Source organism: Sus scrofa, chromosome 15 (genome assembly GCF_000003025.6).
Source record: "Sus scrofa isolate TJ Tabasco breed Duroc chromosome 15, Sscrofa11.1, whole genome shotgun sequence".
Classification (NCBI taxonomy): domain Eukaryota; kingdom Metazoa; phylum Chordata; class Mammalia; order Artiodactyla; family Suidae; genus Sus; species Sus scrofa.
The window spans coordinates 94,706,398-94,734,167 of NC_010457.5; the positions used below are offsets into that span (position 1 = coordinate 94,706,398).

At 38.2% G+C, this 27,770-nt stretch overlaps 1 protein-coding gene across 1 annotated transcript in view; it reads left to right on the forward strand.

Moving 5' to 3' along the window:
• C15H2orf88 (chromosome 15 C2orf88 homolog) overlaps positions 1 to 27,770 on the forward strand; it is a 165,832-nt gene that overhangs the window by 78,115 nt on the left and 59,947 nt on the right. The window contains exon 7 of the mRNA XM_021076261.1: positions 10,898 to 10,983. The gene's annotated coding sequence lies outside the window, so the exon portion shown is untranslated. The remainder of the gene's footprint in view (positions 1 to 10,897; positions 10,984 to 27,770) is intronic.

Below are 27,770 nucleotides of genomic sequence, written 5' to 3' on the forward strand. Positions count from 1 at the left end.
GTAGTATAGTCATTTTGATAATGTTAATTCTTGCCATCCAAGAGCATGGTAGTCTTTCCGTCTATTTGTGTCATCTTTGACTTCTTTCATCAGTGTCTTATAGTTTTCAGAGTACAGGTCTTTTATCTCTTTTGGTAAGTTTACTCCTAGGTATTTTAGTCTTTTGGATGCAATGGTAAACGAGATTGCTTCCCTAATTTCACTTTCTGATCTTTCATTGTTAGTATATAGAAATGCAGTCAATTTCTGGGTATGAATTTTGTATCCTCTGACTTTGCCATATTCAGTGATGAGCTCTAACAGTTTTCTGGTAGAGTCTTAAGGATTTTCTAGGTATAGTATCAAGTCATCTGCAAATAGTGATAGTTTTACTTCTTCCTTTCCAATTCAGATTCCTTTTCTTTCTTTTATTTATTAATTTATTTATTTATAATTTATTTTTTTCCCAATGTACAGCAAGGGGATCAAGTTATCCTTACATGCATACATTTTTTTTTGTCCCCACCCTTTGGCCTGTTGCAATATGAGTATCTAGACATAGTTCTCAATGCTACTCAGCAGGATCTCCTTGTAAATCTATTCTAAGTTGTGTCTGATAAACCCAAGCTCCCAATCCCTCCCACTCCTTCCCCCTCCCATCAGGCAGCCACAAGTCTTTTCTCCAAGTCCATGATTTTCTTTTCTGTGGAGATGTTCATTTGTGCTGGATATTAGATTCCAGTTATAAGTGATACATATGGTATTTGTCTTTGTCTTTCTGGCTCATTTCACTCAGGATGAGAGTCTCTAGTTCCACCCATGTTGCTGCAAATGGCATTATGGCATTCTTTTTTATGGCTGAGTAGTAGTCCATTGTGTATATATACCATCTCTTCCGAATCCAATCCTCTGTCGATGGACATTTGGGTTGTTTCCATGTCCTGGCTATTGTGAATAGTGCTGCAATGAACATATGGGTGCATGTGTCTCTTTTAAGTAGAGTTTTGTCTGGATAGATGCCCAAGAGTGGGACTGCGGGGTCATATGGAAGTTCTATGTATAGATTTCTTGTTTTTTTTTTTTTTTTTTTTTTTTTTTTTGTCTTTTTGCTATTTCTTTGGGCCGCTCCCGCAGCATATGGAGGTTCCCAGGCTAGGGGTCGAATCGGAGCTGTAGCCACTGGCCTACACCAGAGCCACAGCAACGCGGGATCTGAGCCGCGTCTGCAACCTACAACACAGCTCACGGCAACACCAGATTGTTAACCCACTGAGCAAGGGCAGGGACCGAACCCGCAACCTCATGGTTCCTAGTTGGATTCGTTAACCACTGCGCCACGACGGGAACTCCCTATGTATAGATTTCTAAGGTATCTCCAAACTGTTCTCCATAGTGGCTGTACCAGTTTACATTCCCACCAACAGTGCAGGAGGGTTCCCTTTTCTCCACACCCCCTCCAGCACTTGTTATTTGTGGATTTATGAATGATGGCCATTCTGACTGGTGTGAGGTGGTATCTCATGGTAGTTTTGATTTGCATTTCTCTTATAATCAGTGATGTTGAGCATTTTTTCATGTGCTTGTTGGCCATCTGTATATCTTCCTTGGAGAAATGTCTATTCAGGTCTTTTGCCCATTTTTCCATTGCTTGATTGGTTTTTTTGCTGTTGGGTTGTATAAGTTGTTTATATGTTCTAGAGATTAAGCCCTTGTCGGTTGCATCATTTGAAACTATTTTCTCCCATTCTGAAAGTTGTCTTTTTGTTTTCTTTTTGGTTTCCTTTGCTGTGCAAAAGCTTTTCAGTTTGATGAGGTCCCATGGGTTTATTTTTGCTCTAATTTCTATTGCTTTGGGAGACTGACCTGAGAAAATATTCATGATGTTGATGTCAGAGAGTGTTTTGCCTATGTTCTCTTCTAGGAGTTTGATGGTGTCCTGTCGTATATTTAAGTCTTTCAGCCATTTGGAGTTTATTTTTGTGCATGGTGTGAGGGTGTGTTCTAGTTTTATTGCTTTCCATGCTGCTGTCCAGGTTTCCCAGCAATGCTTGCTGAATAGACTTTCTTTTTCCCATTTTATGTTCTTGCCTCCCTTGTCAAAGATTAACTGACCATTCCTTTTCTTTCTTTTTCTTCTCTGATTGCCATGGCTGGGACCTCCAAAACTATGTTGAATAGTTGTGGCAAGAACGGACATCCTTGTCTTGTTCCTGATTTCAGTGGGAATTCCTTCAGGTTTTCACCATTGAGAATTATGTTCGCTGTGGGTTTTTCGTATATGGCCTTTATAATGTTGAGGTACGGTCCCGTTATGCCCACTTTCTGAAGGGTTTTTTCAGAAATGGGTGTTGGATTTTGTCAAAGGCTTTTTCCGTGTCTATTGAGAGGATCATATGGTTTTTATTCTTCAGTTTGTTAATGTGGTGTATCACACTGATGGATTTGCAGATATTGAAGAACCCTTGCATCCCTGGGATAAATCCCACTTGATCAGGATGTACAATCCTTTTAATGTATTGTTGGACGCGGTTTGCTAGTATTTTGTTGAGGATTTTTGCATCAATGTTCATCAGTGATATTGGCCTGTAGTTTTCTTTTTTTGTGGAGTCTTTGTCTGGTTTTGGTACCAGGGTGACGGTGGCCTCATAGAATGAGTTTGGGAGTATCCCTTCCTCTGCAATTTTTTGAAATAGTTTCAGAAGGAGAGGTGTTAGCTCTTCTCTAAATGTTTGATAGAATTCACCTGTGAAGCCATCTGGTCCTGGACTTTTGTTTGTTGGAAGTGTTTTAATCACAGTTTCAATTTCAGTTCTTGTGATGGGTCCATTCGTCCTTTTCTATTTCTTCTTGGTTTAGTCTTGTAAGATTGTACCTTTCTAAGAATTGGTCCATTTCTTCTAGGTTTTCTGTTTAATTGGCATATAGTTGCATATAGTAGTCTCTTATGATCCTTTGTATTTCTGTGGTGTCCATTGTTACTTCTGCTTTTTCATTTCTAATTTTATTGATTTGAGTCCTCTCTCTTTTTTGCTTGATAAGTCTGGCTAGGGGTTTATCCATTTTGTTGATCTTTTCAAAGAACCAGCTTTTCGTTTCATTGATCTTTTCTATGGTTTTCTTTGTTTCTATTTCATTGATTTCTGCTCTGATCTTTATGATTTCTTTCCTTCTACTAACTTTAGGTCTTGTCTGTTCTTCTCTCTCAAGCTGCTTTAGATGTAAAGTTAGCTTGTTTATTTGGGATTTTTCTTGTTTCCTGAGGTGGGCTTGTATTGCTATAAACTTTCCTCTTAGAATGGCTTTTGCTGCATCCCATAGGTTTTGGAATGTCGTATCTTTGTTGTCATTTGCTGCTAGGTATTTTTTAATTTCCTCTTTGATTTCTTCAGTGATCCATTGGTTGTTTAGTAGCATGTTGTTGAGTCTCTAGGTGTTTGTGTTTTTTGCAGTTTTTTTCTTGTTGATTTCCAGTTGTATAGCATTGTGGTCGGAAAAGATGCTTGATATGATTTCAATTTTCTTAAAGTTACCAAGGTTGGATTTGTAGCCCAGGATATGGTCAATCTTAGAGAATGTTCCATGTGCACTTGAAAAGAATGTGTATTCTGTTGCTTTTGGATGGCATGTCCTATAAATATCTATTAAGTCCATCTGATCTAAAGCTTCATTCAGGGCCTGTGTTTCCCTATTGATTTTCTGACTGGATGATCTGTCCATTGCTGTAAATGGGGTTTAAAGTCCCCCACTATGATTGTGTTATTATCAATTTCTCCTTTTAAGGTTGTTAGCAGTTGCCTTATATATTGTGGTGAACCTCTGTTGGGTGTGTAGATATTTAAAATTGTTATATCTTCTTCTTGGATTGATCCTTTGATCATTATGTAATGTCCTTCCTTGTGCCTTAAAATATTCTTCATTTTAAAGTCTATTTTGTTTGATATGAGTATTGCTACTCCAGCTTTCTTTTGATCCCCGTTTGCGTGTAATATTTTCTTCCATCCTCTCACTTTCAATTTGTATGTGTCCCTAGAAGTGAAATGGGTCTCTTGAGGACAGCATATATATGGATCTTGTTTTTATATCCATTCAGCCAATCTATGTCTTTTGGTTGGCACATTAATCCATTAACATTTAAGGTAATTCTTGGTATGTATGTTGTTATTGCCATTTCATTAATTCCTTCGGATTTGTTTTTGTTGCTCTTTTTCCTTTCCTTCTTCTCTTGTTCTTTCCTCTTGTGTTTTGATGACTGTCTTTAGTATTGTATTTGAGTTGATATTTTCTTATTTGTTTGTGTATCAGTCGTAGATTTTTGGTTTGCAGTTATTCTGAAGTTTTGATATGAGTCTATATGTGTGTGTGTGTGTGTGTGTGTGTGTACACAAGATTGTTTTAAGTTGTTGGTCTCTTAATTGCAAGTACATCTGCAGTGTCCTGCATTTGAATAATGGATTTTTAAATTGTCTTTCCCTCCTTCTCAGCTTTGCTCTTGCCAGTCCCTTATTCTTGTTCCTTGAGATTCTTTTCTAAAGTAAATCTCTTGCATATAACACTTTGATTCAAGCTCTCTTCTTTGGGAATAGAGGAAAAGACACCATGCTTTTCTCCTGAGTTTTCTTTCTTTTTTTCCTTTTATGCCACTTATTAGATAATCAAATTTGTTCTGGTGTTTTGAAATTTACTTATTCTACTTCCGTTCTTCTGGTAGTTGCCCCTACATTTCAACCAGAGGCATTATCTAACGCTTATCTGCAGGGAGCCGAGAAGATACAAGGAGCCAAGGAAGGGAGCTTGCCTGAATGGAATAATTCCGAGGGCAAGCTCCTAATCAGAAAAAGTGGCCTGTTTGAACGGTGCAATTCCGAGGGCAGATTCCTAAACAAGGAGATGTCTGCATGTTCGGCGCAATTCTGAGGACAGGCCCCAAAAGACAATAAGGCTCGCCTGCTGACATTGGTGGGGAACTGAATTTTCCAGGAAACAATTTCCATTTTGCGCTGCTGAGTGGGGATTGTTCCATGGATGACTTAGTCTTTTCTGTTATTCATTTGTTACTCAGTTTTTCCTCAGTCTTTCCCGATTGTTTGCTTATTATTCTTATTTTTCATTCTTATTTTCCTGTGGTGATTTGTGATTTAACAAAATTGCAACAATAACATAATAAGAATTTCATCCTGAAGGACTTTCCCCTATTTAAATCCAACTTAATTAAAACATAGTGTTTATCTACTAACTAGTTATATAGTAAACTTTAGAGTTAGGATTTTAATGAGGTTCATAGAAGTGAGACATATATTATTCTTGACCAAATGACCCCTAGCTATGAGTTATAGAAGCTTTTAAGTGATAGCTAGTTAAGTTGGTTTATATTTTCTTACACTGTCTCCCTGACATAATGCTTTAAAGATAAGCACTAGTCTAAAAACAAGATTTGTTATGTCTATGACCTCTTCAATTTATGAAGACTTTCTGGCCATGGGATGATTTGTATTGAGTCTCCTCCTTTCTACATGATGTATTATACCTAATTGCCCTTGAATTGTACTCACTAAATTTAGTTAAAACAAAGATCTTAGAACATGATGTATAGCTGCTGTACCATGTAAAAGTTAACCAATGTACTTTTGACACTATGATGTAATCTGTAGTTAGAAACTGTCTCTATAATCAACCACTTATGCCAATAAAATTTGAGCAGTCCAGCGCCCTGAAAGAAGGGACAAAGAGGCTGTCTCTGTTGCAAAAGCCGACACGCGTCCCTCTCCTTTGGGAAAAGTGTACACTCCCTGGCTGCCGGAGCTGGCCTCTGGCACTTATCAACATCGCAGTCTTTTCCGCAAACAACCCAATAATTTTAACTGGTTCTTAGCACATTTACACCTATATCTAAACATACTAGACTCTTCCCATATTTATATGTCATTTAAGTTTCAGATATATATTGATCAAGTGGGTTAAGTGTAGTAGTTGCTCATTATTGATCAAGTGGGTTAAGTGTAGTAGTTGCTCATTTAAACAATAATAAAGTACTCAATGCTTTATTCATTCATATATATCTCACTGCCTGCTCTTGGATCCATTGCTCTTTTACCTTTAGTACGGCCTATAATAGTTATTTCAAAGAGGTTGTAAGATAAACTTTCTGTAATATTTTCTTCATTGCATTTATAGTTTAGCTGGAAATAAGACTCTAGGTTCAAATGCTTTTTCCTTCCAAATTTTGAAAACATAACTCCAATGTCGTCTTCTAAGTATTATTGTTAAAAAGTGTAATTCCTGATTCTTATTTTTTTTAATAATATCTTTCAAATTTCCTTTATTATTTTTTCTTTTTGCCTCTGGAAGCCCTTAGAATTTTCTCATCTATAATATTGTTAAATTTTTGTTGTAATTTCTTTGAATTTGTTCTTTATTTCAAAATGCCCATGTTCCTTAGATATCTAATTATTTTTCACTTTAAGCTCATCTTTAATTTTGGCACAATATATTGCCTTGGTTAGTGGCCTTTACCTTGAATAAACCCTAAGCCTTGGCTTCTGTTTCTCATAGGGAGAGTGTGTGTGTATGTGTGTGTGTGTGTGTGTGTGTGCGCGCGTGTGCACGCGCGCGCATGCATGCATGTGTATGTGTGCATGTGTGTGCATGTATGGATGTGTTCATTTGTTCATGGGGTGGTTGGGGAAAGGGAAGAAGAGTGGAGAGAAAAGAAGAGGAAAAGACAGGAGATGAGAGAAGAGATGCAGGTTCTCCTTAGTCTGGGTTCCATTATTTCCTATTTTCCATTTCAAAGGCGAGCTGCTCCCTTAGGGGTGTTCTGAATCCCTCTAACTAGAGGCACTATTTGCATGTCAAAGCAAATGTCTTTTTTAAAAAATTTCTTTTCCTAGCCAGGGAGTAAGGGGTAGGGGAAATGCTGAGGGGCTTGTTGGGTACTACCTTCTCTAGCTTTCCATTCTTGTGAGGTCCAGAATCTACCCCATTTTCACATAGCTGCTCCCAGTTGATCCTCTTGCTTTCCATTTCCATGGAAAGAGATCAATGAGATGAGCACTGTTCTGGGTCTGAGAGGCTCCTGTTCATGCAATACATGCATGTGTTTTTGTGTGTATGAATGCTCACCAAATGTCCTGGTTTGCAGAGCTCTAATTTCTACACAAACCCACAATTCTTTATGGTGGTCAAACACAACATTAAAATAGGAGATGTGTATTCTCTTTCTGGTCCCATCTTGGCTGACTGTGACTGCAACTCCAGTTTTAGGTTCCCCTAAGAGAATGACAGGAAAGGAAGAATTTACCATTAGCATGCTCTACCTCAATTCAGACTCTAGTTGTGGCCCTCTGGCCCCTTCACCCTCACCACCATTTTCTCTCTCCATTGAGACTTTAGCTACCTTCTGATTCCTAAGGATTGCTCATAGTTTGTTCCCTTTGCTGAGCCTGGCTCTGGGTTCATAAATTTCTTCTTCCTTCTTGTAGCCTGCCCAGAGTTGGGTATGAGGTGGGAGCCAGCAACCTGGACTTCATTTCTCATCTGGCAGGACTGGGCTTGCTTTTTCTTTATAAACTCTCATGTGGCTCTTTAACTTTGCATGAGTGTCCATAGGCAGATTTATTTTTTCCCCCCAAGACACCTGACCTAGTCTACTACAAACAAATTCCAAAACTAGTGTACCATGAGAATAATACCTCAGGCTAGAGAGAGGCAATATAACCTAGTGATTAAGGGAATGGGGTAGATGACCAGGGCTCAAATACCAGTTCTTGAGGTAAGCTAATCGTTTAACTAAATAAGTTCCTTAAGCATCTTACAGCTCAGTTTCCCAGTCTCTAAGATACAAGTGACTAATGAGGCCCTTTTCTCTGAATTATTTTTCTTTGCCAGGTAAGCTCATCATGGATCTTGCATTTAATGTAGGTGGCAGTCAGGTGGCCAGGGATAATGGAGCTGAAATAAGCCCTTTTAAAGAAAAAAAATTACAAAATTAGATACAGGGACTTAGCAGGGGCCTGTGCAAGTGAGGATCCTTGGGACTAGATTCATTAGCTTGATAGCAAATCTTTGCTAACAATGGGAATGACAGGAAATCATGACTATTTGCTATTCTATTCTATCCTATCCTACCCTACTCTATCTTATCCTTTTCAAGTATTTGTACTTAATATGGTCCCTGGCAGATAGTAGTGTGCAATCAGGGTCAGCTTTCATTATTCTTAGAGGAAAAAACAGGGTTCTGTGTTGAAATAAGTGTAGAAATGCTACACAGCCTTTCACTCTTAGAAATTTTTTTATTGATAATACAATTATAGAACTGTATTATTTAATTGTACAGTTGCATTATTTAATTATAATTAGCATAAATTCTTTGATGGAGAGGAAATCAGAATCAGATCTAAGAAGACTTCAGCATTCCAAAAATGATGTCAAATGACCCCCTTCATGGTGGATTATGCACTTATTTACCATGAGATATATTTCTTCTCCAGAGGTTCCTCGTTTGTGTATCAATTGTAGATTTTTGCTTTGCAGTTATTCTGAAGTTTTGATATAAGAGTCTATATGTATATGAGATTGTTTTAAGTTGTTGGTCTCTTAATTGCAAGTTCATCTCCACTGTCCTGCATTTGTACCCACCTCTTCTCATGATTTCGGATTTTGGTGGTATAATTGTGCATGGATGATTTCATACCTTTACTGGTGGGCTTGTCATTTGTGGAATTTTTGTTTCCTGTTGCTGTCTTGTCTTTTCTGCCAAGAAAAGTTCCTTTAGTATTTGTTGTAAGGCTGGTTTAGTGTTGCTGAATTCTCTCAGCTTTTGCTTACCTGAGAAGGTTTTGATTTCTCCTTCAAAGCTGAATGAGAGCCTTGTTGGGTAGCGAAATCTTGGTTGGAGGTTTTTTCCTTTCATCACGTTAAGTATATCATGCCACTCCCTTCTGGCCTGCAGAGTTTCTGCTGGAACATCTGCCGAGAGCCTTACGGGGGTTCCCTTGTATGTTATTTGTTTCTTTTCCCTAGCTGCTTTCAAGATTTTCTCTTTGTCTTTAATTTTGGTCAGTTTGATTAGTATGTGTCTCGGTGTATTCCTCCTTGGGTTTATTTTATATGGTACTCGTTGTGCTTCTTGGATTTGAGTGAGTGGTTCCTTCCCTATGTTAGGGAAGTTTTCAGCTATTATCTCTTGGAATATTTTTTCTGTCCCCTTCTCTCTCTCTTCTCCTTCTGGAACCCCTTTAATACGGATGTTGTTGCGTTTCACGTTGTCCCAGAGTTCTCTGAGACTCTCTTCATTTGTTTTCAATCTTTTTTCTCTTTTCTGTTCTGCAGCTGTAATTTCCACTAATCTGTCCTCTACCTCGCTTATTCATTCTTCTGCCTCCTATTTTCTGCTGTTGGCTGCTTCTAGTGAATTTTTTATTTCAGTTATTGTATTTTGCCTCTCTTCTTGTTTAAGTTTTATATCTTGTATCTCTTTGCTCAGTGTTTCCTGTAAGTTATCCATCTTTGCCTCCAGTTTATTTCCAATGTCTTGCATCATCTTCAGCATCAACAGTCTAAAGTCTTTTTCCTGGAGGCTGAGAATCTCCTCATCGTTTAGCTGATTTTCTGGGGTTTTTTCTTTCTCCCTCATCTCAGTTATAGTTCTCTGTCTTTTCATTTGTATAGGTTTTTGGCGTGGTGACCTTCTTACAGATAATAGAGTTGTAGCCTCTCTTACTTCTGACATCTGCCCCCCTTGTGGCTCAAGTCAGTATGGGGGCTTGCTGTAGGCTTCCTGATGGAAGGGGCTGATGCCTGCCCACTGATTCTAATCCCTCTGGTGGGTGGGGCTTAGTCTCTGGATGGGATTAGAGGCAGCTGTGTGCCTGAGGGGTCTTTAGGTAGGCTGTTTACTGAGGGGGGGCTGTGATCCCACCTGGATTGTTGTTTGCTTGGGGCTTCTCAGCACTGACTGATGGGTGGGGCCAGATTTTCCCAAAATGGCCACCTCCAGAGAAAGGCACTGCTGCTGAATATTCTCAAGAGCTTTGCTTTCAATGTCCTTCCCTCACAACAAGCCACATTCACCCCTGTTTCCCCAGGATGTCCTCCAAGAACTGCAGTCAGATTTGACCCAGATTCCCTTGGAGACTTTGCTTTGCCCTGGGACCCAGTGCACATGAAAGTCCGTGTGCACCTTTACGAATGGGGTCTCCATTTCCCCCAGTCCTGTGGAGCTCCTGCGCATGAGCCCCACTGGCCTTCAATGCCAGATGCTCCAGGGGCTCTTTCTCCCTGTGCCAGATCCCCACACGTGAGGGTTTGATGTGGGACTCAGAACTCTCACTCCTGTAGGTGAGTCTTTGTGAACCAGTTAGTTTTCAGTCTGTGGAGCTTCCCACCCAGGAGGTATGGGGTTGTTTATATCATGGAACCGCCCCTCCTCCCTCTTGATGTGGCCTTCTCTTTTTCTTCTGGAGTAGGGTATCCTTTTTAAGATTTCCAGTGCATTTTGGTGAGTTGTGCTCAGCCTTTAGTTGTGAATTTTGTTGTTTTTAGGAGAGAAGCTGAGCTCCAGTCCCTCACTCTCTAGAAATTTGCAATGCATGACAATATATTGTAATTATAAAACAATAAATCTGAGGTACAGATAACATACCTTTTTCATCTGGTCTTCTGCCCATCCTCATCATCTTCTGCTTAGAAAAAAACAAAACTCACTCCCTACCCCACACCACAAGAAAAACAATGTCCAATCCAGTTTAAAGTTCTAAACAATACTTTTTTTTTGGCCATGAACATTGCATGTGGAAGTTCCTGGGCCAGGGATCAAATCTGAGCCACAGTTGTGGTCTGCACCACAGCTGTGGTGGCAACACTTAATCCACTGTACCACACAGGAACCTCCTCTAACCAATGTTTTAAATCTTTCTTCTAGGTAATGCTCAGGTTTTCTTGCATGAAGTACCAAGTCTCTTCCTGTCCTCTTCCTTCCTCCAGGGGAGTCAGATGCTTTGGAGAGAGGTACGTGGCTTATGAGATATGAAGACATGGGGCCAAGACAGGCTACTGCGACCCCAGGCCCCTCCCTTTGCCACCTCCTTCCCATCAGGAGTCACAGCTCCTGTTGCCTGGTGACTGAAAGCTAATCCTTTTGGGCTTGGACAGAGCCTTCCATGGGACTCAGTGACACATTCAGCCTCACTTTTAGGCTCCTAATGCCTAAGGACCTGTAAATCTCAAACTTTAACATGAATACGATTCATCTGGAGAGCTTTTTAAAATGCAAATTCCTTGGCTTCACCTCCAGAGATTCTGATTAAGTGATTTAGGGTAGGGTTTGAGAATTTAAATTTCTAATGAGCTCCCAGTTGGTGGTGGTGCTGACACTGTCCATCAAGGGAACATAGTTTGAGTGAGGAAGGCTCCCTTTGAAATCTGTGACTGTTCTTTAGTCCTGTCTGAGGAGTCTTCCCTGTAACTGGCTTTGGGGATGATTCCTTGCCCTGCCATGGCTGCCATTTGAATAAATTCCCAGCCAGGAACCCTAACCTCTTGGCCTCCCTCTAGGTATGTCCATGCTGAGTCAACATGTTGTACCTGCTTCATGTTGGTGATGGGTGGGGGCGATCTGAGAGAACATTCTTCCAGAGAAGGGGGCAATAGCTCCTCATCTACCTTTGCTAATTTCCTCACTTACTGAACACCCTTCCCATCTGTGGGCCAAAGCCAGGAGAGCAGAAAGGGGTTCTCGTGTCTGCTTTTCTCACTGTCTCCCTCTCTCCCCTGCATCTCCTTCCCGTTAATCACCAGGTGAGGAAAGGGAATGGTGTTCTTTCATTTATTCCACACCATAATCTTCTACTCAAAATCCTCCAGTAGTTTTCCATCTCACTCAGAATGGGAGCCAAAATCCTGGCTCAGGCCTGTAAGATCCTCTATGGCCTGACCTCTCAGTCTCTCTGATCCCCATCTCCAGCTCTCTCCTGTTCACTCCTCCACTCATTCTGGCCTCCTTAATGTCCCTTGAGCCCCAGGGACAATGCCATAGGGCCTTTGTCACACTGTTAATATCTTCGGAACACAGTTTGGGCAACACAGGCCAGTGGGTAAATATTCTTCAAAATATAATGGGATATCATCACTCAAACTGAAAAGTAAAAGGCACATCATTACGCAGAACCCAAGGTCTTGTATGAATAAAAAGCATTGTCATAAATACAACTCAAAATTGTTAAGACCTGAGTCTTAGAGCTAGAAGAAATTAGGTCTGAGTCTTAGTTCGGCCTCTTGCTTGCTCTGTGACACTGGGAAATTACTTACCCTCTCTAGTCCTCTGTACTTCAAGTGAGTACAAGCCGTCCTCACTTTGCACAGTTCCAATATGTACACATTTAGTTACCACAGTTTAGTTAAGTAACACCAATTCCCAAACAACACAGTTCAATCTTGGTTACATGTGTAGAAACTGTAGGTAATTACATAAAATACAAACTTTGCTACTAGCTCTTCAGTCCTCAAATCATTACATAAATGGTAGGTACACCTTATGGTCAGTAACCAATCATATCACTTTTTTTCTTTTTATGGCCTTGCCCCCGGCAATTGGAAGTTCCCAGGTTAGGGACTGATTCCAAGCCACAGATGCAGATCCTTAACCCACCACACCACAGCAGGAATGCCTCATATGGCTTTTTTTTGAAGTCTTTTTGTAGCTGGTCACTGTGCATCTGCCATTCAGTTCACACCCACATCACAAAGCCTGTAGTTGTGTTGGTTCTTTGGCTCCCAGTGATAAAACCATAGGACATTTTTAAAAAGTGGCTAAACAGAAGAAGAAATTGGCCAAAAAGATGAAATGCAGCAAAGAATGAAAAGCAGTGATGCTGGCCACCATATTACTGGTGATGAAATTCAGGGTCAAACATAAATAGAGTCACAGAAGAAATAGCTGACTGTGGGAATGTTGACATTGCTGCTGTTGGAGAGACTCTAGACAAGCAAGCAGAGGAAGTAAGTGAAGGCTATCAACACAAATGAGGAAAGTAGTTGTGATGAAAATAAGGCGTATGTTCCAGAGGAACTGATGCAGGCAGAAAATTTCACATTAAAGGAAATCTCAGAGTTATTTCATGACTTGGAAAGCACAATGGATAAAATAGTGTAAGCTGATCCAAAGACAAAAGGAATATGACCATTTGCCAAGACAGAGGAAAGATTCTTGCTCCATATTGTAAGTTATAAAAAAGGAAGAAGGGGGCTAGAACCGTTCAAACTACTCTTGATAGGTTTTTTAACAAAGAAAACACTCTGTTTCTCTATGTTTCTAATTTCCGAAATTACAGCATGCTAACATTAGTTTGCAGATTTGTAAGTTTCCCTGTACATTTAATCAACAGAGAATTTTCTAAGTTTTGACAAAATTTTTTAAAGTCATAGAACAATTTTAATTTTTCTCATTTATGATTGAGATTTCTTTGAACGATTTAAGTTGCAACATCACTTTTACAATTCCTTTGTAAGGTAAGGGCTGCCTTATAATAGAATTTACCTTACTGGGCTGTTGAGCAGAGTAAATGAAACAGTGCATGTCAAGCACCAACTACAAGGTCAGGCATGTATTAAACTTTAAATGGATGTTATCTATTTTATGTGATTATTGTCTGTTGCTCTATCTTTTAGGAATTTTAGGGAGTTTGGTGTGGTTATGTATGATTCATTTAAAATTTTTTTTGCTTTTTTTTTTTTTCTTTTTAGAGCTGCACCTGTGGCATATGGGGGTTCTCAGGCTAGGGGTTGAATCGGAGCAGCAGCACTGACCTACACTACAGCAATAGCAACACAGGATTTGAACCACGTCTGCAACCTACACCACAACTCATGGCAACACGAGATCCTTAACCCACTAAGTGAGGCCAGGGATCGAACCCGGATCCTAGTCCAGTTCGTCAACCACTGAGCAACGAAGGGAACTCGCTCATTCTAAATTTATAACTGGATACTTTATTAATTGTAGGAAATTATTTTAAAATTTATATTTAAGCTAAATATCTATATATTTCCTCCTGAAAAATTTGTGGTAGCTATCTCCCCAGCTCCAAACTTATGTGTAATTAATGGAAGGGAAACACTACAAGTATAGGCACTTTCATTAGAAAATGTTCAAAAGATTTCGAATGCATCCTAGTAGTCAAAAGGATTCGAATGCATTACTGTTTCATTTCCCTATTTTATTTTATTTTTTTATCTCCAGGGTTTTGCTTAAAAATTAAAAGTGTCAAGTTCCTTTAAAATATCCTTTTAGGGATTAAAGAATAAATATTACCTGAAGCTCAACCTGAAACTCATTTGGGCACTAGTGGAAGTGCTTACAATCGGGTGGACTTTTCAAAGGAATCAGCACAGCATGGCTGACCCCTTTGAGTCAGCATTAGGACCCAATACAAGCAATAGAAACAAAGAGAAAGGTTATCATGTACCTGTTATTTAACAGTTTGTTCTATACAGAAACCAGAGGCTTAAAATACCCAAGCAATGATTTTTTTGGCTACATGACTGTACACTTGTAATGGAAGAAAGCTCTTATGGAGGCTGTCTGCTGATGAGTGAGAATATTTTGACCGGATATTTGTGAGTTTTGATGCTCTTGAAAAACAGTGTATCTGCACGGAATCCAGATGGGCTAGTGAGCTGATAAACTGAGTGTGGCTTGTATCTTGTTACCAGAGAAGTGATATATATTTAACCATTAAATGGTTAAGTGCTTGTGAATGGTGTTCTTTTTTTTTTTTAAATTGAAGTATAATTGATGTAGAGTATTATATGTTTTAGGTGTACAACATAGTGATTCACAACTTTTAAAAGTTATATTCCATTTATAGTTATTACAAAATACTGACTATATTCCCTGTGTTGTGCAATATATCCTTGTGGCTTATTTATTTTATACACAGTAGTTTGTTCTTAAAGGAGGGGTTGAGCTAAGACTGCAACCTAGTGGTGAGTTTGTTACTGAAAACAAGTGGCTGATTCACACTGGGCCATTGACAAATGCTGTATTTGAATTCAAAGTGGGAATGAACAGACAGACACATGTGCTGGTGCCCTTGTGTAGACTGACTTTCAAATCATGTTGTGGGTGGACTAGAATTGGAGGGAGGATGACTTAATTGGATTCCTGGAGCTATTTATTTGATGTAGCATTTTCTACCTTGTATGAAGCTCCTCATCACGTCTCTCAGTTTTTCTGTCTCTGAAGATTCAGAAGGACCTTGTCGAGACATTGTAGCTTATCTTCTCACATGAGCTGGTTTCTCTTATTGTTTAATAGTTCGACTTCAGGGCAGACTTGTAGTTGTTTTTATTTTTATGACTGAAGCAACTCAAATCATACTCTTCTTTAATCCAAGAAAATATTCCGTATAACATGATTATCAAATTCTCATTATTTTTTGACTCAATAATGTTCAGTTTTTTATAGTAGAGATAGATTTTATTTCTTAGAAATTCTTATTACTAATTGTGTCAATTATTATTTCATATTAGTTTGCTTTAATATGGAAACATTAATTGACGTAGTCATGCTGAGGCTTTGTTCTTGTTAAAAATTATCACCTTCCTTACACAAAATACAGAATATCCAGGAAATATTTCTGTATTAAAATTTGAATCTTTTAATTATTGTATATATTAATCTCATTTTAAAAGTCTACTTGCATCTTATCTCAATTTTCCCCATTTCTCATCAGTCCTTTTTAAGCATATACTTAAAATTAGTTTAATCATTGTTTTTGGATTTTCACTCAGATCATCCTTGTTCGTTAGCACTCTAATTCTGTTACCTTATATTAACTTTCCTTTTATATAATTTTATTTTACCTGCAAAATGTTACCCGTGGCTCTTTTTCTTTGATTGTTCCTCCCCAGTCTTCTTTTTCTGACAAAGCTCGGTATTTGGATGTGAAATCTGATTATTCCCTATGCAATAAAATCAGCCTTGTGCTTTCATAAGAGATAATGCTATTAGCTTTTAAATTCTTTCTTCACCCCAAGTCTTTCACATTTAATTCAAGTACATTTTCAGAAAATGTCTTAATTGTTTCAAATTTATATGCTCCCAAGTTTGAAGCATGTGAATCTCTAGATTGCCAAAAGCAGATAGCTCACGATTACAAGACTTATTATGGTAAGTTAACTGCAACTCTGTAAGTGAAAAATTAGGTACTCTACATAATCAAAGGACATTTTTTGTCTCTAATGTTGCCCTAATGAAATAGGATTTTTTGGGGTTTTTTTTTATTTTTTACTATGATTGATTTACAGTGTTCTGTCAATTTCTGATATACAGCAAAGTGACCCAGTCATATATATATATAATTTTTCTCACATTACCCTCCATCATGGTCCATTACAAGTTACTAGATATATAGTTCCCTGTGCTGTACAGCAGGATCCCATTGCCCATCCACTCCAAAGTTTTCATCTACTAACCCCAGATTCCCAATCCGTCCCACTCCCTCCCCTCCCCACAGCAAACATGAGTCTGTTCTACATGTCCATAACCTTTTCTGTTTTGTAGATCATTTCTGTCATATTTTAGACTCCACATATAAGTGATATCATATGCTGTCTGTCCTTCTCTTTCTGACTTACTTAACTCAGTACGAGAGCATCTAGTTTCAGCCATGTTGCTGCAAATGGCATTATGTTGTCCTTTTTTGGTTGAGTAATATCCCATTGTATAGATTTACCACATCTTCCTGATCCATTTACCCATCAATGGGGATTTAGGTTGTTTCCATGTCTCGGCTACTGTGAATAGTACTGCAGTGAACATACAGATGCATGTATCTTTCAATGCTCCAACTGAAAGAGAAAGACTAGCTGAATGGATTCAAAAGTAAGACCTATATATATGCTGTCTGCAGAAGACCCACTTCAGATCTAAGGACATGTACAGACTTAAAGTGAGGGGACAGAATGAAATACTACATGCAAGTGGAAATTATGGAAAAGCAGGAATAGCAATACTCATATCAGACAAAATAGATTTTAAAATAAAGAGGGACAAAGAAGGTCATTACGCAATGATCAAAAGATCAAAAGAAGAAGAAATAACAGTTTTAAGTATATATGCACCCAACATAGGAGCAGCGCAATATAGAAGACAACTACTAACAGCCATAAAAGGGGAAATTGGCAGTAACACAATAATAGTGGGGGACTTTAACACCCCACTTACAGCAATGAACAGATCATCCAGACAGAAAATCAGCAAGGAAACACAGGCCTTAAGTAATGCACTAGACCAAATAGACTTAACTGATATCTATAGAACTTTTCACCCCCAAAGCAGCAGAATATACTTTCTTTTCAAGTGCACATGGAACATTCTCCAGGATAGATCACATCTTGGGCCACAGATCAAGCCTTGATAAATTTTTAAAAATTGAAAATTATTTTAAGCATTTTCTCTGATCACAATTATGAGACTAGAAATAAACTACAAGAAAAAAATGGCAAACTCTTGGAAACACAAACTCTTGAAGTTAAACAATATGCTACTAAACAATCAATGGATCATTGAAGAAATCAAAGAGGAAATTAAAAGATACATAGAGACAAATGACAATGAAGATACAACAATCCAAAACCTATGGGACACAGCAAAAGCAGTTCTGAGAGGGAAGTTTATAGCAGTACAATCTTATCTCAGGAAAGAAGAAGAAATGCAAATAAAACAACCTAACCTTACACCTTAACCATCTAGAGAAGGAAAAACAAAGTCCAAAATTAGTAGAAGGAAAGAAATCAAAAAGATTAGAGCAGAAATTAATAACATAGAGACAAAGAAAACAATCAAGAAGATCAGTGAAACCAAACATTAGTTCTTTGAAAAGATCAACAAAATTGATAAATTGTTAGCCAGACTCATCAAGAAAAAAAGGGAAAGGGTTCAGATCAATAAGATTAGAAATAAAAAAACAGAAGTTACAGCTGACACTGCAGAAATACAAAGGATCACAAGAGACTACTATGAGCAACGTATGCCAATAAAATGGACAACCTAGAAGAAATGGACCTATTCTTAAAAAGTACAACCTATTAAGAATGAAATAGTTTTAGATTCTCTTGTGCTCTTTAAAACAAGGGACAAATTTGGTCTTGATTTAAATGGGGTGAACCTAAAAATCAGCCACTCTGTAATGAGTGCAGAAATCAATGCTGGAATACTGAATTATCTGAGAGAGCTTTCTATTTTCCTTCCATTATTAGGGGATATATGTTGAGAAATCTGTCACACAAAGATCATGGTGACTGACATGGCACCCTAAAGGCAATTTCTACTAAAATAAAGGTCCATGGGATTTGCAACGACATAAATGGATTTGGAGGATATTATGTTTCGTGAAATAAGTCAGACAGAGAAAGGCAACTACTGTATGTTGTCACTTAAATGTGGAATCTAAAAAGTAAAACAAACTAGAGAATACAACAAAAAGAAACAGACTCACAGATATAGAGAACAAACTATTGGTTCCCAGTGGGGAGGAGCAAGATAGGGATAGAGGATTAAGAGGTACAAAATAAATAAGCTACAAGGTTATATTGTAGAGCACAGGGAAGATAGCCAATATTTTATAATAACTGTAAATGGAATATAATCTATAAAAATTTTCAATCAGTAAGTTGTATACATGAAACTAATATAGTGTTGTAAACCAACTATACCTAGATTTTTAAAAAGTTCATGGAGCAAAATGCCTCCTATAAATTAATTAATGTAAAACTGAGAGAAACAAAATAAATCCCACCCTTCTCAATACACTTAATTATATTTTGGAAGGAGGAGGCAAATTAATAAAAATAGCATGGTGGTCTCAAAGTTATTGATTTTTCAACAGACTACTTATATAAAGCTATGTAAAAAATATGACATGATATATATTTGATGACCCTCATAATCTTTTTAAAACCAATGATGTCTTTAATAATTTAGATTTATTAACTGTTCCAGAAGTAGTGTATTTAAAATGAGGGTACATTATATACCGGAAAGTATCATTATATGGTTAAAAATTTATTAACAGAAAATTGTTGTGTAAATCTGCATAAAATAGTATAGTGATCTGAAAGCATCTTCACAATGTCCTTAAAATAAAGGTTTATCCTCAGATAATGCCTTAGTTTTCATATAGGAAAGAAATCTACAAGTTTATTTTTCAGGTCTCAAAGAGCTATTTTACCTGGCATTCTTAATATATCTAAAATAAATATAAGGAATACTGTTCTATTTCATATTCTTTTCTAACAACAACACAAAATCTTCAGTCGGGGGTTAATATTACTTTATTTTTTTTAATAATGATGTTTATTTTTTTCCATTACAGCTGATTTACAGTGTTCTATCAGTTTTCTACTGCACAGCAAAGTGACCCACATGTATACATTCTTTTTTTCTCCCGTTATCATGCTCCATCACAAGTGACCAGACGTAGTCCCCAGTGCTACACAGCAGGATCCCATTGCTTATCCATTCCAAAGGCAATAGTTTGCATCTGTTAACTTCATATTCCCAGCCCCTCCCATTCCCTCCCCCTCTGTCTTGGCAACCACAAGTCTGTTCTCCATGTCCATGATTTTCTTTTCTGTAGAAAGGTTCATTTGTGCCATATATTAGATTCCAGATATAAGGAAATCATATGGTATTTGTCTTTCTCTTCTGACTTACTTCACTTAGCATGAGAGTCTCTAGTTCCATCCATGTTGCTGTAAACAGCATTATTTTTTTGTTTTTTATGTTGCTGTAAACAGCATTATTTTTTTGTTTTTGTATTCCATTGGGTATATATAACACATCTTTTTTTTTCATTTTTTTTATTACTCAAATGAATTTATCACATCTGTAGCTGTGTAATGATCATAACAATCTGATTTCACAGGATTTCCATCCCACAGCCCAAGCACATCCCCCCATCCCCCAAACTGTCTCCTCCAGAGACCATAAGTTTTTCAATGTCTGTGAGTCAGCATCTTTTCTGCAAAGAAGTTCACTCTGTCCTTTTTTAAGATTCCACATGTCAGTGAAAGCATTTGATGTTGGTGTCTCATTGTATGGCTGACTTCACTTAGCATGATAGTTTCTAGGTCCATCCATGTTGCTAAAAATGCTGGTATTTCGTTCTTTTTGATGGCTGAGTAATATTCCATTGTGTATATGTACCACATCTTCTGGATCCACTCCTCTGTTGATGGACATTTAGGTTGTTTCCATGTCTTGGCTATTGTAAATAGTGCTGCAATGAACATTGGAGTACATGTGTCTTTGTGAGTCACGGTTTTCTCTGGATAGATGCCCAGAAGTGGGATTGCTGGATCAACTGGTAGTTCTATGTTTAGTTTTCTGAGGCATCTCCATACTGCTTTCCACAGTGGTTGCACCAATTTACACTCCCACCAAGAGAGTACTAGGGTTCCTGTTTCTCCACACCCTCTCCAGCACTTCTTGTTTGTAGACTTTTGGATGATGGCCATTCTGCCTGGTGTAAGGTGGTACCTCAGAGTGGTTTTGATTTGCATGTCTCTAATAATGAGTGACGTTGAACATCTTTTCATGTTTTTGGCCATATGTATGTCTTCTTTGGAGAACTGTCTGTTTAGATCTTCTGCCCATTGTTTGATAGGCTTGTTTGCTTTTTTTTGGTATGGAGCTGCAGAAGGTGTTTATAAATTTTGGAGATGAATCCCTTGTCAGCTGATTCACTTGCAAAGATTTTCTCCCATTCTGTGGGTTGTCTTTTTGTGTTGTTTAGGGTTTCCTTTGCTGTGCAGAAACTTTGAAGTTTGATTGAGTCCCATTTGTTTATTTTTGTTTTTATTGTCATTACTCTAGGAGGTGGATCTGAGAAGATGTTGCTGTCATTTCTGTCAGAGAGTGTTTGGCCTATGTTTTCCTCTAGGAGTTTGATAGTGTCTGGTCTTATATCTAGGTCTTTAATCCATTTGGAGTTTATTTTTGTGTATGGTTTTAGGGAGTGTTCTAATTTCATTCTTTTCCATGTGGCTGTCCATTTTTCCCAGCACCACTTATTGAACAAGCTGTTCTTTCTCCATTGTATATTCTAGCCTCCTTTGTCATAGATGAGTTGGCTGTAGGTGCATGGGTTTAATTTTGGGCTTTCTATCCTGTTCCACTGATCTATATTTCTGTCTTTGTACCAGTACCGTGTGGTTTTGGCGACTGTTGCTTTGTAGTATAGTCTGAAGTACGGGAGCCTGATAACTCCAGTTCCATTTTTTTGTTTTCAGGATATCTTTGGCTATTCAGGGTTTTTTGTGCTTCCAAACAAACTTTAAAATATTTTGTTCAAGTTCTGTGAAAAATGTCCTTGGTAATTTGATAGGGATTCCATTGAATCTGTAGATTGCCTTGGGTAGTATAGTCATTTTGATAATGTTAATTCTTGCCATCCAAGAGCATGGTAGTCTTTCCATCTATTTGTGTCATCTTTGACTTCTTTCATCAGTGTCTTATAGTTTTCAGAGTACAGGTCTTTTGTTTCTTTAGGTAGGTTTACTCCTAGGTATTTTATTCTTTTGGATGCAATGGTAAACGGGATTGCTTCCCTAATTTCCTTTTCTGCTTTTTCATTGTTAGTATATAGAAACACTATCGATTTCTGTGTATTGATTTTGTATTCTGCAACTTTGCCAAATTCGTGGATAAGCTCTAACAGTTTTCTGGTAGAGTCTTTAGGATTCTCTAGGTATAGTATCAAGTCATCTGCAAATAGCGATGGTTTTACTTCTTCCTTTCCAATTTGGATTCCTACTTCTCTGATTGCTGTGGCTAGGACTTTCAGAACTGTATTGAAGAGTAGTGGCGAGAGGGACATCCTTGTCTTGTTCCTGATCTCACTGGGAATTCTTTCAAGTTTTCACCATTGAGAATGATGTTCACTGTGGGTTTGTCGTATATGGCCTTTATCACGTTGAGGTATGTTCCCGTTACGCCCACTTTCTGAAGGGTTTTTTCAGAAATGGGTGTTGGATTTTGTCAAAGGCTTTTTCCGAGTCTATTGAGAGGATCATATGGTTTTTATTCTTCAGTTTGTTAATGTGGTGTATCACACTGATGGATTTGTGGATATTGAAGAACCCTTGCATCCCTGGGATAAATCCCACTTGATCAGGATGTACAATCCTTTTAATGTATTGTTGGATGCGGTTTGCTAGTATTTTGTTGAGGATTTTTGCATCAATGTTCATCAGTGATATTGGCCTGTAGTTTTCTTTTTTTTGTGGAGTCTTTGTCTGGTTTTGGTACCAGGGTGACGGTGGCCTCATAATATGAGTTTGGGAGTATCCCTTCCTCTGCAATTTTTTGAAATAGTTTCAGAAAGAGAGGTGTTAGATCTTTAAATGTTTGATAGAATTCGCCTGTGAAGCCATCTGGTCCTGGACTTTTGTTTGTTGGAAGTGTTTTAATCACAGTTTCAATTTCAGTTCTTGTGATGGGTCCATTCGTCCTTTTCTATTTCATCTTGGTTTAGTCTTGGAAGATTGTACCTTTCTAAGAATTGGTCCATTTCTTCTAGGTTTTCTGTTTAATTGGCATATAGTTGCATATAGTAGTCTCTTATGATCCTTTGTATTTCTGTGGTGTCCGTTGTTACTTCTCCTTTTTCATTTCTAATTTTATTGATTTGAGTCCTCTCTCTTTTTTGCTTGATAAGTCTGGCTAGAGGTTTATCAATTTTGTTGATCTTTTCAAAGAACCAGCTTTTTGTTTCATTGATCTTTTCTATGGTTTTCTTTGTTTCTATTTCACTGATTTCTGCTCTGATCTTTATGATTTCTTTCCTTCTACTAACTTTAGGTCTTGTCTGTTCTTCTCTCTCAAGCTGCTTTAGATGTAAAGTCAGCTTGTTTATTTGGGCTTTTTCTTGTTTCCTGAGGTGGGCTTGTATTGCTGTAAACTTTCCTCTTAGAACGGCTTTTGCTGCATCCCATGGGTTTTGGAGTGTCATGTCTCTGTTGTCATTTGCTGCTAGGTATTTTTTAATTTCCTCTTTGATTTCTTCAGTGATCCATTGGTTGTTTAGTAGCATGTTGTTGAGTCTCTAGGTGTTTGTGTTTTTTGCAGTTTTTTTCTTGTTGTTGATTTCCAGTGATATAGCATTGTGGTCGAAAAAGATGCTTGATATGATTTCAATTTTCTTAAAGTTACCAAGGTTGGATTTGTAGCCCAGGATATGGTTAATCTTAGAGAATGTTCCATGTGCACTTGAAAAGAATGTGTATTCTGTTGCTTTTGGATGGCATGTCCTATAAATATCTATTAAGTCCATCTGATCTAAAGCTTCATTCAGGGCCTGTGTTTCCTTATTGATTTTCTGTCTGGATGATCTCTCCATTGCTGTAAGTGGGGTGTTAAAGTCCCCCACTATGATTGTGTTATTGTCGATTTCTCCTTTTAAGGTTGTTAGCAATTGCCTTATATATTGTGGTGAACCTGTGTTGGGTGTGTAGATATTTAAAATTGTTATATCTTCTTCTTGGATTGATCCTTTGATCATTATGTAATGTCCTTCTTTGTCCCTGAAAATATTCTTCATTTTAAAGTCTATTTTGTCTGATATGAGTATTGCTACTCCAGCTTTCTTTTGATCCCCGTTTGCATGAAATATTTTCTTCCATCCTCTCACTTTCAATTTGTATGTGTCCCTAGAAGTGAAATGGGTCTCTTGAAGACAGCATATATATGGATCTTGTTTTTGTATCCATTCAGCCAGTCTATGTCTTTTGGTTTGGGCTTTTCGTCCATTAACATTTAAGGTAATTCTTGGTATGTATGTTGTTATTGCCATTTCATTAATTCCTTCGTATTTGTTTTTGTTGCTCTTTTTCCTTTCCTTCTTCTCTTGTTCTTTTCTGCCTAGAGAAGTTCCTTTAGTATTTGTTGTAAGGCTGGTTTAGTGTTGCTGAATTCTCTCAGCTTTTGCTTATCTGAGAAGGTTTTGATTTCTCCTTCAAAGCTGAATGAGAGCCTTGTTGGGTAATGTAATCTTGGTTGGAGGTTTTTTCCTTTCATTACGTTGAGTATATCATGCCACTCCCTTCTGGCCTGCAGAGTTTCTGCTGGAACATCTGCCGAGAGCCTTACGGGGGTTCCCTTGTATGTTATTTGTTTCTTTTCCCTAGCTGCTTTCAAGATTTTCTCTTTGTCTTTAATTTTGGTCAGTTTGATTAGTATGTGTCTCGGTGTATTCCTCCTTGGGTTTATTTTGTATGGTACTCATTGTGCTTCCTGGATTTGAGTGATTACTTCCCTATGTTAGGGAAGTTTTCGGCTATTATCTCTTGGAATATTTTTTCTGTCCCCTTCTCTCTCTCTTCTCCTTCTGGCACCCCTATAATACGAATGTTGTTGCATTTCACGTTGTCCCAGAGTTCTCTGAGACTCTCTTCATTTGTTTTCAATCTTTTTTCTCTTTTCTGTTCTGCAGCTGTAATTTCCACTAATCTGTCCTCCACCTCACTTATTTGTTCTTCTGCCTCCTATTTTCTGCTGTTGGCTGCTTCTAGCGAATTTTTTATTTCAGTTATTGTATTTTGCCTCTCTTCTTGTTTAAGTTTTATATCTTGTATCTCTTTGCTCAGTGTTTCCTGTAAGTTATCCATCTTTGCCTCCAGTTTATTTCCAATGTCTTGCATCATCTTCAGCATCAACAGTCTAAAGTCTTTTTCCTGGAGGCTGAGAATCTCCTCATGGCTTAGCTGATTTTCTGGGGTTTTTTCTTTCTCCCTCATCTCAGTTATAGTTCTCTGTCTTTTCATTTGTATAGGTTTTTGGCATGGTGACCTTCTTACAGATAATAGAGTTGTAGCCTCTCTTACTTCTGACATCTGCCCCCCTTGTGGCTCAAGTCAGTATGGGGGCTTGCTGTAGGCTTCCTGATGGAAGGGGCTGATGCCTGCCCACTGATTCTAATCCCTCTGGTGGGTGGGGCTTAGTCTCTGGATGGGATTAGAGGCAGATATGTGCCTGAGGGGTCTTTAGGTAGGCTGTTTACTGAGGGGCGGGGCTGTGATCCCACCTGGATTGTTGTTTGCTTGGGGCTTCTCAGCACTGACTGATGGGTGGGGCCAGATTTTCCCAAAATGGCCACCTCCAGAGAAAGGCACTGCTGCTGAATATTCTCAAGAGCTTTGCTTTCAATGTCCTTCCCTCACAACAAGCCACATTCACCCCTGTTTCCCCAGGATGTCCTCCAAGAACTGCAGTCAGATTTGACCCAGATTCCCTTGGAGACTTTGCTTTGCCCTGGGACCCAGTGCACGTGAAAGTCCGTGTGCACCTTTACGAATGGGGTCTCCATTTCCCCCAGTCCTGTGGAGCTCCTGCACATGAGCCCCACTGGCCTTCAATGCCAGATGCTCCAGGGGCTCTTTCTCCCTGTGCCAGATCCCCACACGTGAGGGTTTGATGTGGGGCTCAGAACTCTCACTCCTGTAGGTGAGTCTTTGTGAACCAGTTAGTTTTCAGTCTGTGGAGCTTCCCACCCAGGAGGTATGGGGTTGTTTATATCATGGAACCGCCCCTCCTCCCTCTTAATGTGGCCTTCTCTTTTTCTTCTGGAGTAGGGTATCCTTTTTAAGATTTCCAGTGCATTTTGGTGAGTTGTGCTCAGTCTTTAGTTGTGAATTTTGTTGTTTTTAGGAGAGAAGTTGAGCTGCATTCCTTCAATTCCACCGTCTTCAATATTACTTTAGATCTATGGGAAAACCTCCTACATACAGAATTGTTTCAGGACACATAGAGTACATTACAGAATGAGGACTTTTAGGAAAAGGGCAGCGGAAGTAGGTAGTTTTTCCTTAAATGATAGACATAATATATGTAAATGACACCAAAAGACTTGGTATTTTACTTTTCTTAATGTTATTGGTTTGAATAGATGATGGATGGGTAGAAAGAGAACATACACATGCTCCTCAAGTTTCTGATGTATTTGTGTCTTTGGCCAAGGTCACACAGACTTAGTAGAAGCCAGCTGGCCACACATCCCAGCTTAACTCAGTGTGGCTGCCTTGGCCCCCAGACCCCCTATCCCAAAGAGGGATTTACAACTGTTAATATTAGCTGCACACGGGATGACTTTCCAGATCTGGGAAGCTTAATTTCGTCCTGTACTTTTTATACCAGGGACATACACTATTCTTTAGGAAGATCTCAGGCAATCAATATATGGCCCTATTGGAGAAAAAAAAAAATTAAGACATTTGGGACTCTGGCTTTCTAGCCTAACTCAGCAGCAGTCTCATTCAGAGGGAAAAACAGAATGAACGCCCAGCTACCCATGTGTGGTATCCTGACTCCAGCTTTCTGGGGTCTTGGAAAGCCTGGTTTCCCACCACATACTCTTTCCTCTTTCAATCCCATAACCCCAAGACACTATCCAGAGCAATAAATTAATGCAGTATAGAGAAGTGAACAGTGAATTATGAATAATAAATCTTGGATGAACTCAATGCTTGTGCAGATCTGAGAGAGCTGGTAAATCTTAGCACTATCTAAATGTACTTTCCATACATACTACTACAAAGTAAAAATCCATGTTGGGAAAAGCATCATAAAATTTATTTGCCATTCATAATCAGCAAGGTGGTTCAAAATGAAGTAACTTTTTTCCCCAGTATATTCGCCCAGTCTCATGTTTCTCCCTCCTTACCTATTAGCATAATGTTTGGGATAAAAGTGGATGGAATAAGTCATAGCCGAGTTCCAGTTTTACCGAGCATTTCTCTTTATTCTTGTCACTCAGTGTGGTACATGGACCAGTAAAGTCAGTATGTGGGGACTTGTTAAAAATGTAGAATCTCAGTCTTCATCCTATATATACTAAATCAGAATCTGCTTTTTAAAAGACTGCTAGGTGATTCACAGCATATTAATTTTCAGAAAACACTACTTTGTGCAAATTTAAGTAACTGAATATTTTTCTTTCTTGGTTTGTCTTTGGTCAAATGATGAGGCTGACATAGATATGTGTAGGAATATTTTTCATGTGTTTTTTAAAATTTTTTTATTACTTTTTAAATTTTTATACAATTTTTAAAAGTTATACTCCATTTACAGTTATTGCAAAATATTGGCTATATTCCCTATGTTAAACAATATACCCTTTTAGCCTATCTTACATGCAATAGTTTGTACCTTCCATTCCTCCACCCCTATGTTTCCCCCCTCCACTGTTCTGTTCTCTGTATCTGTGGGTCTGCTTCTTTTTTTGTTATAGTCACTAGTTTATTATATTTATTTACTTAGCTCCTCCCGTGGCATGCAGAATTTCCTGGGCCTGGGAATGTGTAGGAGTTTCTAAACTGGAAGGAACCTACGATAAGGATTAATGGTTTAGAGCATGGATTATGGAACCATTGCTTCTGGGTTTGATTCACAACTCCACCACTTACTGTGTGATTTTAGGCAGATTATAGAGCCTCTCTGCCCCAATTTTCTCATTTGAAAAATAGGAATTATAGTATTTTTAACTTCATGAAGTTGACGTGACTAATTGAATTTAATATATGTTAAGTATTTAGATTAGTGCTTGATAGAGAATAAGCACTATGTAAGTATCAACTCATTATGAGTTAAGATTCTTGATTGACTAGCATTCTAGAACATATGGAGGTGCCAACCGACTGACTTGAAAGTTGTTAGTGAGGGCATTCTGTCAGTATGAGTGTGTAGAACTGAGAAAAACTTTATAGAGGATATGATAATTTAGAATAGTTTTATGGAATAA